General features: G+C 35.8%; 1 protein-coding gene across 2 annotated transcripts in view; it reads left to right on the forward strand.

The window, feature by feature from the left end:
- DIAPH2 (diaphanous related formin 2) overlaps positions 1-14095 on the forward strand; it is a gene marked incomplete at both ends in the record, with an annotated part of 881049 nt that overhangs the window by 384357 nt on the left and 482597 nt on the right. The gene's annotated exons all lie outside the window — the stretch shown is intronic.

Here is a 14095-nt window from a genome sequence, read left to right on the forward strand (position 1 = left end):
AGATAAGGAAATTTAGGCCTAGAGGGATTGCCCAATGTCAAATCATATTGTTGATTAAGTGGAGAGTAGTAGTGCTGAATTTTATTTTTTAATTTTTTAAATCTAATTTTTTTTTTCTTTTACTAGTTCTCTTTTTTAAAATTGTTTTCCATCATTGTTCATTTTTGAACAATATTTTCCCCCCTCCCCCCCCGGTGTAGTCCCCATAGAATTTCCTTCACCAATGTACCCCTGTACCATCACCTCAGTCCCCTGTACTCCTCCCTCCCTCCCTCTGATCCCTCTCCCTCCTCCTCCCCTGCAGGCAGGATATCTTTGATTTATAATTGTCTGTTTTTGTTTTGTTTTGTTTTGTTATAGTTTTTTTTAAGATTTATTTATTTATGCATACAAGAGCTGGGTACTGGCCAGAGGTGTGGGGGGTGAGAGGATTCACCAGAGACAGAGTAGGGAACAGAACAGGTGCATTGACTGAAATACACTGCTGAGGGGAGCAGCGGGCAAGTCAGGAGAGGTCTGCTGTTGCCATGTGGGTTGTTCCTTGGCGGGCCAGGGGCTGTGGACTGCTTCATAGGTTGCATCTTAACCCTTTGTGCCACCAGGGAGACCCTGTATTGTTATTATTTTTAAAAACGGTCTATGTTGACTCGAAAGCCCACTGTCATTTCCATTCTAGCATTCTGCCTCTTGTGGGTAAACTATTTTAGCTTGCTAAACTTTTGTCTCTTTTTCTGAGATTACAATGCCACTATGAACATTAAACCATATAGAGTGTTTTATAGACTAAAGTACTATACAAAATTGAATATATTATTATAATTCTTGGTATATCTAGGCCTGTCTGGTTTAATTTGTGGAGGTAAGCAATCACAGAAGGGCATAGTTGTTGTAGTTTTGTTGTTGTTCTTATTGTTGTTTGCTTGTGAGTCATGTAATTTACTTGGCTTTTAGGAGGACCAAGTAGGTATGCTATAATTCTGCCATATCCTGGCCAGACTGCCTCTCTATCTTGGAGAACAAATGCTTATTATTTGAGTAGGCCATGTATAATGGAAATTCCTCCTTTTTTTTTTTTTTTTTAGTATAGGCTTGCAATTAAGTTTCCCCATTATATGTTATAAATATAGATATTTTTATTTTCTATAGGACTAAAGTTTAATGAGTTTATATAAACTCTTTCACGATCTATCACTCTCAAGAGTTACAAGTGCCCTTGTGAAACGTTTTTTTTTAATAAAGGTATTCTTTGTGCAACCAGTAAGTCCATAGTTGTCTTAGTTGAAATGGAGAATGGATCACACTCGTTCTGAACCTCTTTGTCCCATGATTCTTTGCATGATTGTCAGAATGGGCAAGGCATGATTCCTAAATATGATTTAGCTTTCCCTGTCTTTTCAGTTGTAGATTTTAATTTTAAAGTACAACAGTGTAAACAAACTTTTGATGCCTACATGACAGAAAAGGTTAGTTGGTAGCCTTTTCTGTACAATCATTTTATTGTAAAATATAACCACACTTTGAAGACTTAAATCAGTATATTTATTTATTTCACCCAGTCAGACATTGTAGCTTTTCCTTCACTGACTTACTAAATAAAAAATGTATTCCCAATCCCCACCAAAAAAAAAAAAAAGTTCCTGTTTAGAATGGTTTTGTAAATCATCAAATGGAAGTTAGCTCATCTTTCTACACAGAGATATTAGCAAACTAGTAAGCTATGATGAGCAAACTTGTAAGCCTAGTTGAGCTTACTAGTTACATGCAAGTGAAGAGGTCATTCTTTTCTGCTCTAAAGAAGAAACATGTGCCTTAATTATTAGTGTGAAAAGAAACATTGTGATCATTAATTCTAGTATGCAGGGGATCTGTTATTTTTTTCCTTTTTAATAGGGACTGGAGGAGGTAGGGTTCAGTTTCATAAATATGCAGAATACTACTGTAGTGTTTTTTTTTTTTTGCAGTAACACTAAAAGCATGTATTATTTTAAGTCATATTTTGAATTCTCTGAGGAATGTTAAGAAACAGAGATTTTCACATATGAATGTCCCTCTAATATGTAGAAAGCTTTTCAAATGTGTGTATAGAAATGTATCACCTTATATTTTTTTTCAGTTTCACTTAACTTTGTAGCATAAAAATATGTATTTGTTTCTTTCTGTAAATTATGTAAAACTGGTCCAGTCGTGAGGTATGAATTGCTTAAAATTTGAAGATTGCAGTAAATTATATCTAAATTCTTCAATTTATTGGTTTTATCTTATATGCTAAGTGGTCAAAACAACTGTTTGAGAAATTACATTATGCTGAATCTTGCATTGTACTCTGGGAGGGTGAATGAAGGAAAATCACTAAGTGTACATCTATACTGCCAGGCTTCCCTCAAATATGTTATGCCCAGTGCTTTCACACACTGTCCGTTTGCTGTAAATGAGCTTACTTGGACATATCTCATCTCTTCTTCCTTTCTAAACTTTTATTTTTTTTCTCTTTTTCACATATTTGTGCATTTTAGCCCTCGCATCCTTTCTCCATCAATTTTGTGTCTTCTTTTGGTTGAACATATGCCACTGATAATTTTTCTCAAGCCACTTTACTTTCCTTCTCAACACCAGATATTCTAAGATTCTTGCTTCATATAATACTCAATCATAACTAATTTTCTTAGTTCTGCTTGTAGGAGAAAACACTTTAACATGTCATAATAGTATGCATGCTTGGGATTGTGCTGCTTAGGTAGGTGCAAGGCACAAAGTATGAGTAATTCACCTGAGCTATTAAAGTTAGTCTTGTGTTTATCCAGATAAATCAAATGTTTGAGTATTTTTGCCAAGGAGGAAGCTCCTGGGTTGAAACAATGATTCGATTTTCCATCACCCAAAGGAGACTGCTTCTCTCAGGCAAAAGAAAAGACTAAACTCACCAGTGCCTCATTCTTCCTTTCATCCTTGAAATAATTATTTCAGTGATGCAAAAGTAACATCAATTTACCATACATAGGAGCTATTTACAATTTATGTCTAATTACCATGTAGCACATCGATAATGCATAGCGTTAAATATGTATCATCAGATTAACTTTGTTGTAAGTTCTATTTGATTATAGTGCTAAACTCCATCCATGCATAATCATTGTTACTCATGTGGCATAGAAGTCTCCTCATAACACCAAAAACAACAAAAGCAATTAAGGACGCATTGTTTTCCAGAAAACTAGCACCAGTATTATATTGTCTATACTAGGTCAATAGGATCTTCTCTGCTAGACACAAATAGACTTTGGTTATTTTGCAGAATAAATATCTTAACAAAAAATTTCCCCAAACCTTTTATTTAACCAGCAAGATCAAGTCTAAAATTTAAGTTTATTACTAATATTAATGTCTCCTTTATTTCAGAGTATCTAAATCTAAGCTCAACACTAAATTCAGTGTGTAGAAGAAATCAGCGTATCCTAAAACACTTACAGGAACACATATAAATATTTAAAAAGGATGACATATCCTGAGTTGGTGATTTTTAATATGTATAACTATGAGTTAATTTCAAATTATGTATACTAAGTTTCAGTGATTTTGGGGATCATTATTCAACTGTGAATATCTGCCCCAGTGGAATTTAATTTTAGCTATTGAAAGAAATATCTAAGGCCAGTAAGTGATTTTTGAATATCAGTGGTGAAAACAAAATGTTTGTAGACACACTACAAACTAGTACCGGAAGTTACCAAATCCTCAATAGAAGCTAGCAAATCAAGTTCAACAGTTCATCAGAAGGATCATACACCATGATTTCATGGCACTTATTCCTGAGAATCTAGGTTGGTTCAATAGATCAGTCAATAAATGGCATGTATCACATTATCACATTAATAGAATGAAAGATAAAAATCAAACGATCATCTTAATAGATGCAGAAAATGCATTTGACAAAATATAATATTCATTCATGACAAAACCTCACAAAAATTTTGTTAAAGAAGTAACTTACCGGGCCTCCCCCGTGGCGCAGCGGTTGAGCTCTGGGTTGCAAAGCTGCCCGCAGCCTCTGCAGTGCCGGTTCGATCCCCGGCTGCTCCCTAGCCACCAGAGGAGGGTCCCACATGGCGCGCAGACCTCTCCTGCCACCCGCTGCTCCCCTCAGCAGTGTACTTCGGTCCTTCGGCCTGTTCTGCTCCCCGCTCTGGCTCTGGTGAATTCTCTCACCCTCCCCCGCTTCTGACTGTACCCAGTGCATGTATAAACAAACAAACAAACAAATAAATAAATAAATAAAGCATGCCTCTATTAAAAAAAAAAAAATAAAAAAAATAAAAAAAAAGAAGTAACTTACCTCAGCATAATAAAGGTCATATATGACAAGCCCACAGCTAATATCATACTCATTAGTGAAAGGTGGAAATCTTTTCACAAGAGAATGTTGCCCACTTTCACCACTGAAATTCAACAAGTCACAAAGTTGTAATCAGAGTAATGTGACAAGAAATAAAAAAGCATCCAAATTGGAAAAGAATAAGCAACACTGTCTCTGAAGATGACATGATCTTATTAAAGACTATACCAAAAGTTGTCAGAACTACTAAGCATATTCAATAAAATCAGTTTATGTATCTAACAACAAAGGACCTGAATAGACATTTTTTAAAAAGAAAACAAAAAGCCCAATACGTAAGGGAAAAGGTACTCAACATTACAAATCTTCAGGGAAATGCAAATCAAAACCACAGAGAGATATCACGTGTTAGTCTGGTTATTATCAAAAAGAAAAGAGTTGGGCCTCCCCGGTGGCACTGCTGTTGAGTGCTGGGCTGCAAAGCTGCCCACAGCCTCTGCAGCACCGGTTCGATCCCTGACTGCTGGCGAGTGTCCCACATGGCGCAACAGACCTCTCCTGCCATGCCCGCTGCTCCCTTCAGCAGTGTACTTTGTCAGTCTGCCTGTTCTGTTTCCTGCTCTGGCTCTGGTGAATTCTCTCACCCTCCCACATTTCTGACTGTACCCAGTGCTTGTATAAATAAATAAATATTAAAACAAACAAAGAAAAAAAAAACAAAAAGAAAAGAGTTATTAACAAGTCCTGTTGAGTATGTGTAGAAAAGGGAATCCTTGTACACTGGCAGGAATGTAAATTGGTACAGCTGCTATGCTAAACAGTATAGAGATTTGTCAAAATATTAAAACTACCATATGGTTCAGCAATCTCATGTCTAGATACATTTCCAAAGGATATTAAAATCATTATTTTGTAGAGAAGTCTTCACCCTCATGCCATTGCAGCAATTTTTTTACAGTGTCTAAGACATGAAAAGTAAGTGTCCACTAAATAACAAAAATGTGGTACACATATAAAATAGAATATTTTCAGCCAATGGTAGGATGGAATTCCTGCCATTTGTGATATGGGTTCACCTTGAAGGCATTATGCTAAGTGAAGTCTGACAGAAAGACAAGTGACCTCACTTGTATATGGAATTTAAGAAAGCTTGAACTCAGAGAAACAGCAGAGTGATGTTTGCCAAGAGTATGGGGGAGGGGAGGAGGAATGAAAGTGCTGCAAGGGTATATAATTCCAATAGTAATATCAATAATTTATGGAGATGTAAGTATATGGCATGATATTATCATTAGCACTACTGTACTGTATATTTGAAAATTGCTTAGAGAATCTCTAAGAAGTTCTTACCATACACACAAAAAAAATCAAATTGGGAGGTGATAAAGGGATAAAAAGGGGAATGTTGGGTAAAAAGCTTGAGACCTATGAAAGAAGTATTCTATATACTGAAAAAGTTAAGAATTCATATAGGGTGGCATTGAAAAATAGCATATAAAAGATTTAGGGTCATATTGTAAAGGATACTGTAATTTAGTGACTCATACTGTTTTCCTTGGTCTTTGTAGGAAAGACCATTTTTAATAGTAGTATTTGCATTTTATCCATAGTTTGCTACATTTTCGCCATTCTGATTCATTTCTAGCTCATAAGCATTGAGTTTTGACCTCTGGTAGACAAGTTGAATACTAAGCTATTGAGTTTGGACATGATAATGTTTTTGTAGGAAGGTTTCTCTTGCTGCAACATATGACACAGCTTGGCAAAAAGAAACCAGAGATAGGGAGAAAATTGTTATTTCAATAAAATGTACAGTGAAACCCTAAAAGACATTGGTATTAGAGAAAAAATAATATTCAAACAGATAATAAAGTTTTTGAGTCATTTGTGAAGAAGTGGTTGTTTGAATAACAGGATCAAAGAGATTGAGGTTGGGCCTCCCCTGGTGGCGCGGCTGTTGAGCACTGGGCTGCGAGGCTGCCCGCAGCCTCTGCAGTGCTGGTTCAATCCCTGGCTGCCGGCCGAGGGTCCCACATGGTGCGCAGACCTCTCCTGCCACCTGCTGCTCCCCTCAGCAGTGCATTTCGCCTGTCTGCCTGTTCTATTCCCCACTCTGGCCTAGTGAATTCTCTCACCTTCCTGCACTTCTGACTGTACCCAGTGCTTGTGTAGATAAATAATTAAAAAAAAATCTTTAAAAAAATTAAAAAAAAAAAGCAAAGAGATTAAGGTTGATATTGCGAAAAGTGTGACAGAAGGTTAAGGACTAAATTTCTAGAAACCACACTGGGTCAGGGGATGGGTGGTGTTAGTTTAATAAGAAAACAGGATCCAGCATATTGGTGAAAGTGCCAGCAGAAACCAGCATAGGAGAGTGTTTCAAATGATGAATGCCTGAATGAGATCATGGGAAAAGAGACTTCTTTTGATATTCTGATTTGCAGTGTTGTAATTAGTTGAAGTTATTTTTATTGTTTTGTAGTACTTTCATAAAACAACCCACATTTCATACCAGACACCAGTATTCCTTAGGCAAATGTTGTATTTATTCATGATCTCCTTTATTTTCTTGAAGTTTATTTTATATATGCATACAAGAGCTGGAATATAGGCCAGAGGTGTGGGGAGGTTAAGGGATTCACCAAAGACAGAGTGGGGAACAGAACAGGCAGATTGACTGAAATACACTACTGAGGGGAGCAGCGGACGAGACAGAAGAGGTCTGCTGTGCCATGTGGGTAGCTCCCTGGCAAGAGATCGAACTAGTACTGCAGTGGCTGCAGATAGCTTCATAGTGCTGAAACTTAACCCCTTGTACTACCAGGGAGGCCTCTCTTCTCCCTTATTTTTAAGGGAGACCTGCTTTTCTGCTGCACCTGGAACTGTCCAGTGTTTTATTTTTAGTTTTCCCTCCACCTGCTTCATTTTCTCTACTTTCATTTGTTCCCTCCTGCTTTCCCTATTCCTGCCTTTCCTCCTTTCATTTTCCACCCATCATTTCCTCCTTCTCTCTTCCTCCAACCTGCCTCTCCTTTCATTTTTAAATATATGTATTTTTTATAAATGACCCAATTCTCTTTATAGCACTTCTGTGAAATGAAGTTCTAGTGCCCCTTCTTTATACCTGGAAAGTGCAGAAATACATCCACATCCAAATACATCAGAAATACACACATGGAAATATCTCAGCTTACTTTTTCCCTAATAGATAATTTCTGCTTATGCTGCCTGAATTACTTTTTCAGAAACCCATTTCTACCACTGTACCTGATAGGGTCTACAAGTAACCACGGGATTATGTTTTTTCCAAATGTCATTTTACATCTCAAAACCAGATAATATAATTTATTTGTTCCTCATATAAATGCTTAAAATTAAACAAAGGTCATCCAATTCATTCTCCTGATTCCAGGCAATACTACTTATAAGTCATCAAAGATGGATGGGTATCTATTGATTTGGCAGAGAAAAATAAATGTTCTTCAAATTCCCTCAACTAACCAGTTCTAGAATATAATCATTCTTATAGTCAGGAAGTTCATGCTTGTGCAATAGTAGAGCTTGTTATTGTATCCTCAATTCATCTTTGTAATCATTGATCTATTTATGTAGCTATTGACCATCTGTATTTTATGCCAGTTTGTGAGTCTGCATGGGTTCATGTACTTTACAAGCGTTGATGACTTTGGATGACTACACGTATATCAATTAAGACAGTAATGGAATTAGTGCTGTAGAATTTGAAACTATTTTCTCTTAAATAATATAGCTTGTATTCACCACTTTCATTTTCATAATTATTTAGGGAAAATTAAACATTAGTAATGATAGCAACATCATAAAGCATTTCTTTCCCATTTCTCATCGTGGTAGAATAAATAATTTTATGGCATACTATTAAAATTTAAAATTCTTTTATCCATGAGCTGTTGTTCTTTCTCATATTTTGTTTCTAACAGTCTAATGATTCTCTTGCCTTTCTTCCATGAAATTTTCTTTGGGCTTCGTTTGCTAGTTTCAGTTTGTTGTTAAAATCATACCTATTCCAAGCAAATGTGATAACTGCTATTTTTCATCACCTCTGTTTCTTATTGTTGATGAACACAGGCATTCTGTTTGTCACTCTCACTGATAGTATTTTTGTACACAGTGATACCAGGCTTTCGTAAAGAAATAAAAGATAACTTTTAGCAATTATTATTTCTTGGACAAATTGAATTGTAAAGAATATTTTATTTTTTTAAAGATTTATTTCATTTCTTTATACAAGCACTGGGTACAGTTAGAAGCTCGGGAAGGTGAGAATTCACCAGAGACAGGGGAGAACAGAGCAGGCAGGCAGACTGACACGAAGTACACTGCTGAGGGGAGCAGCGGGCGGCAAGAAAGGTCTGCTCACCGTGTGGGACCCTTGCCAGTGGCCGGGGATCAAACTGGTGCTGCAGAGGCTGCGGGCAGCTTCGCAACCCAGTGCTCAACAGCAGCCACCAGGGGAGGCCCAAGAATATTTTAAAAGCAAGAAAAATTAGTCTACACTTATAAATATTTGAGACAGAGATAGTCATAAAGATCATATTTTCTGCTTTTTTGTGTACTTTCATTTATATTATAGATTCATTAATATTCTGGTTTTGCATATTATAGATCCACTGTGTCTAATGAAATGACATGGTGTTTTAGATAATCAGAATTCCCTTATCACTGAAGAACCTGGAAAGCATGCTCTCTTTGGTTACAGAGGCTTCCAGAACCCTGATCTAGGAAATGAGAGTCAAGATTACACCAAAACTCCCATTCTAACCTGTAGCTGTGAGGCAGCTACTTCTGGACAAAAAACAAACAAACAAACAAAAGTCTCTCAGTGTAAAGGAAATGTGGGTCAGAGAGTACAATCTCTAATACCCTCCATGAAATTAATTAGAGGGCTATTGTACTGTTTTTTATTCCTACTAGCTTCCTGTTTATTTTTTGTATTGTATAAGCTTGATTTTACCTAAAGATCATTGACTACTTATTTAGTGAGTCATAACTAACCTTTGTAATTGATTATATCTATAAAACCACTTCCTCTATGTTATGTGCTCAGAAGGTAATCAAAGCATTTATTTCTACATACAGGGAATAAATATTTACTTATCTTATGCTCTCTGAAATGTTCTGTTATAATTCCAGGTTTCTGGTATGAAGTAGAAATGTACCTAGTCATTAAATCTATTAAAATTGTATGATAGTTATAGTATAATTCAACATAATGTAGAATAGTTAACATGCCATGGCACACTTTAACAGAATATAATAGAGCTATAACAGTTAATATTTTAACCAATCCCTTTGAAAATATTTTAGAGAGCCTGCCAGGAAGAATACACAAACAAGACTGAATGCTTTTTATTTCTTAAGCTCAGTGGTAGGCACCATAGTTTCATTTTCTTATGTAAATATTTTGACATGTCTTAAATACTTAATAATTTAAAATTATTTGATAAGTAAGCATATGCTTTCAGGTTCCTCATCTTTTACATCACTGGCCTTTAGTGCCCAATAATCCTTTTTTTAATGGAGTCTTTCTTTTGTACTTTGTAGAATGGTTAGCAGTAATTCCAGCCTCTACATACCAGACACCATATACACCCAGCCCCTACTCTATCAATTATGGCAACCAAAAATGTTATCTTCATACATCAGCAGATGTCCATTAATAGGCAAAATTGTAAAACAGTAAACTTTCTGCCCAATAGATTTTCTGTGCCTGCTTTGTAAAGGCAACTGGAGGGAGTGGCTTGGAACTGGTATTATTTCTGCCTTCTGCTTTGCTGCATACTTGGGAAAGCATAGCATCTCTGGGCATATATCCCTCATTGCATTTTCAGTAGCAGGCTGCTAGACCAATGGACTTCAGAAAGACTGAATACACAGCTACCTTTCGAGAGAGTTTAGTCAGGAATTGCAGGTGGACCAAAGTGAACAGAGCCTGCTAAAAAGGGGCTTTTTCGTGATGGGGGCCAATGTGGAATCAGGAGTGGTATCTTCCTTTCTGTAACATGCTTTCTTCGGTTTGCCCTAAAGTTTCCAATATGCTACTGTTGGAGAATATAGAACGCCTAGGAAGAATACCTGATAATTGTAAAGAAGGCATACAAAAAACCCCAAACAAAAAACCCACAACACAACAACTTTTGAGAGCTCAAGGTAATGTTGCCACAAGGAGTGAACTCTCAAGAGTTCCCAACACAAACATATGGAAGATCTAATCTTCCTAGCACACATAGAATTCAGAAATTTAATGATAAATAACTTCAAGTAATGGAACATAATGCAGCAAATAAAAAAGAGAATGACCTGAGAAATATAATTATTGAACAATAATTAGAAATTAAAGCTTTAACAAGAAAACAATGGGGTTTCAGGATGCAAAAAGAACAATACAGAAAATAAAAGAATTCTGTCTAAAACTATGGAAGCAGACTAGACAAAATGGAGGACCATATTAGTGATCTTGAAGATCATAATACACCAAGGATTATGTTAGAAGTACAAAGAGAAATATGAAGAAATAAAAAATGACACACTCCAAGATCCACCCACTTAAATAAGAAAGACAACATAATGATAATGAGTATCCCGGAAGCAGAAGAGAGAGCAAAGGGAGTAGAGAATTTAGTCAAAGAAATAGTAGAGGTAAACTTACCAAACTTGGGGAGGCAAATAAATACAAAAGTTCATAAAGCTAATAAAATACCTGATTATTTATAATAAATTCAATGAGAACTATAATAAGACACATAGTTCTGTAACTACCAAGAGCTCTAGACAGAAAATATTAAAGGTGGCTAGTGGGTAAAAGCAGATAGCCTATAAAGGAATCCTCATAAGCCTGTTAACGGTATTGTTAAAGGAAACCCTATGGTCAAGGAGAAAAAGGGATGACTTATTCAAAATACTTAATAATAAAAAAATGCCAACCAAGAATACTAAATCATACAAGAGTCTCCTCAGATATGAGGGAGAAATAAAAGGTCTTTCCAGAAAAACAGAGCTGAGTTTGTAAACACTGCACATACCTTATAAGAAATATTGAAAGGAGCTCTCCTATATAAATGAAAGAAAAAAATCCCTCACAAAAGTAAACAATGTTTTAGATGTAATCAAAAAACTGAAATTTAGCTGGAAATAACAAATCCTCATATATCAATTATCACCCTAAATTTAAAAAGACTATTAATCAAAAGTCATCAAGTGGCCAGATGGATCAAAACACAAACCCAGATTTCTATTGTCTTCAAGACACTCACCTGATCTCCAAAGATAAATGGACTCAAGATTAACGCCTCCCCTGGTGGCGCAATGGTTGAGCACTGGACTGGGAAGCTGCCCGCAGCCTCTGCAGCACTGGTTAGATCCCCGGCCTCTGGCGAGGGTCCCACATGGCTCGCAGACCTCTTCTGCTGTGCCTGCTGCTCCCCTCAGCAGTGTATTTCTTCAATCTGCCTGTTCTGTTCCCTGTTCTAGCTCTGGTGAATTCTCTTACCCTCCTGCACTTCTGACTGTACCCAGTGCTTGTATAAATAAATAAATAAATCTTTAAAAAAAAAAGATTAAAGGTTAGAAAACAATTCCACAAAGCAAATGGGGCCCAGAAAAGGCAAGGACAGCCACACTTAAATTATATACAATTTTAGATAAAAAAGTAAAAACTTTGATAATGGAAGTATGTAATGATTAAAGGATCAGTACAAAACAGTCATCGATAGATACACCCCCCCAAAAAAAAAATCAACATAAATAAGGTAACTGTTAAATCTGAAATCAGACATCAGCAGCAATGCACTAGTGGTTGGGGATTTTTAAAGCTCACTTGTGCCAATGGAGAGATCAACCAGACAGAAAGTAAGAAAACAGTAACCTTAAATGCAGAATTATATCACATGGATTTAATAGCTTTTAGGATAATGCATCCCCAAGAAAGTGACTACACTTTCTACTAAGGCATACTCAGGAAATTCTCCAAGATTGACCACATGCTGTGTCACAAACAAAGTCAATTCATGAAGATTGAAATCACATCAAGTATACTCTCTGACTACAACAGCATCAAAGTAGAAATCAAATATAAGAAGAAAGCAGGCTAAACCTCTAATATGTAAAGACTGAATACTGAATAACACTATGGGATAAATGAGGAAATTAAAAAAAAATACCTGTATAAGAATGAAAGTGAAGACACAAGATATCAGGACCTTTGTGATGCCGCAAAAGTGATACTAAGTGGAAAGTATTTAGCAGTACAGGCCCACATCAAGATACAAGAATGAACTAAAATAAACTTACTGCTCAACTCAAGATATTAGAAAAAGAGCACATAAATCCAAAAGCCTAGAAGTGAGAAAATAATAAAAATGAGATCAGAAAGAAATGAAATAAAAATCCAAAGACAGACCAAAGAATCAATGAAACCAAAAGTTGGTTCTTTGAAAAAATCAACAAAATCCACAGACCTCTAGCTAAACTAAGGGAAAAAAAGGTAGAAAACTCTAATATAAATAAATAGAATCAGAAACAAAAGAGGAGAAATTATAACAGATATTTCTGAAATACATAGAATCATGAGATATTACTACAGATACCTCTATGCTGACACATTGAATAACCTAGATGGAATGGGGACATTCTTAAAAATCCACAACCCTCCTAGAATAAACAAGGAAAAAAATAGAAAACCTGAACAGATCAATTACTAGCAAGGAATTTGAAAAAGTAAAATGTCTCCCCAAATAAAAGTGAAGTCCTAGAATGGTTTCACTAGTGAGTTTCACCAAGCATACAAACTCTTCAAAAAAATACAGTGAAAAATTCTAAAGAAATTTTTTGATGCTAACATCTCTCTTATACCAAATCCTGATAAAGACATCTCAAATAGTCAAGGATTAGCAAACATATTCTATTAGCTCTTATTATCTTATATATGTTAATAACTGATTTAAAATTTCTAAAATCAAATTTGGCATTGGCATATATTCCAGATCCTCTCTACATATAATAAATTGCTTTTTATTTGATTGTCATTGTACAAATATTTGGTCAATGAAAATTTATAAGTATTAACATATTTTGCTAGTTGGAAAAACAATTTTGGATGATTGCAGTAAATATTGTTACTGGCGTTACATCTGTTAGAATCTCAGTGCTCCAAATCTATAGATTGTTTTCATAGATAATTTCAGTACTACATAAAGAGGCAAATATTTCAAACAAAATTAGTTTTATAGTTTGCCTAGAATTTCTTCAATTTTTGTTTGATTAGCTCTCCTTATGAATACTTGCCGCAGACCAGCTTTTGGCAAAATGTCGGGTCAGAAGTCCTTGAAAGGAAAAGATGGCCTAGGTGAAGCAAAAAGGGCTGAGGGGAAGGGGATGAGGTAGTGAGGAGACACTGAGATTGGATGAGGTGCAAGAATCTTCTACTGAGGGGCTCAGCAGGTTCTTTATTTATACTTTTTTAGCAAGCCGAGAGATTACATCATCATATACATAGAAACAAAGCAGAAACAATCAGTGCATCCCTTTTCCCATAGACTTTTGGTCACTATGTGCTCTCAGCAAGAAGGCAACCTTCAAGGTTAATTAAAAAAAAAACTAAGCCTTACACTAGAACTCATTGTTTCAGCTAAACAATAACCTAAGACAGTAGATAGTCGCCAGTACATCCCTATCAGCTAAAGCATAAGCAAGAAAAGACTTTTCTTATTTGCATGGCCTTCAGCCGGG

The sequence above is a fragment of the Talpa europaea genome (assembly GCF_964194135.1).
Source record: "Talpa europaea genome assembly, chromosome: X".
Lineage (NCBI taxonomy): Eukaryota > Metazoa > Chordata > Mammalia > Eulipotyphla > Talpidae > Talpa > Talpa europaea.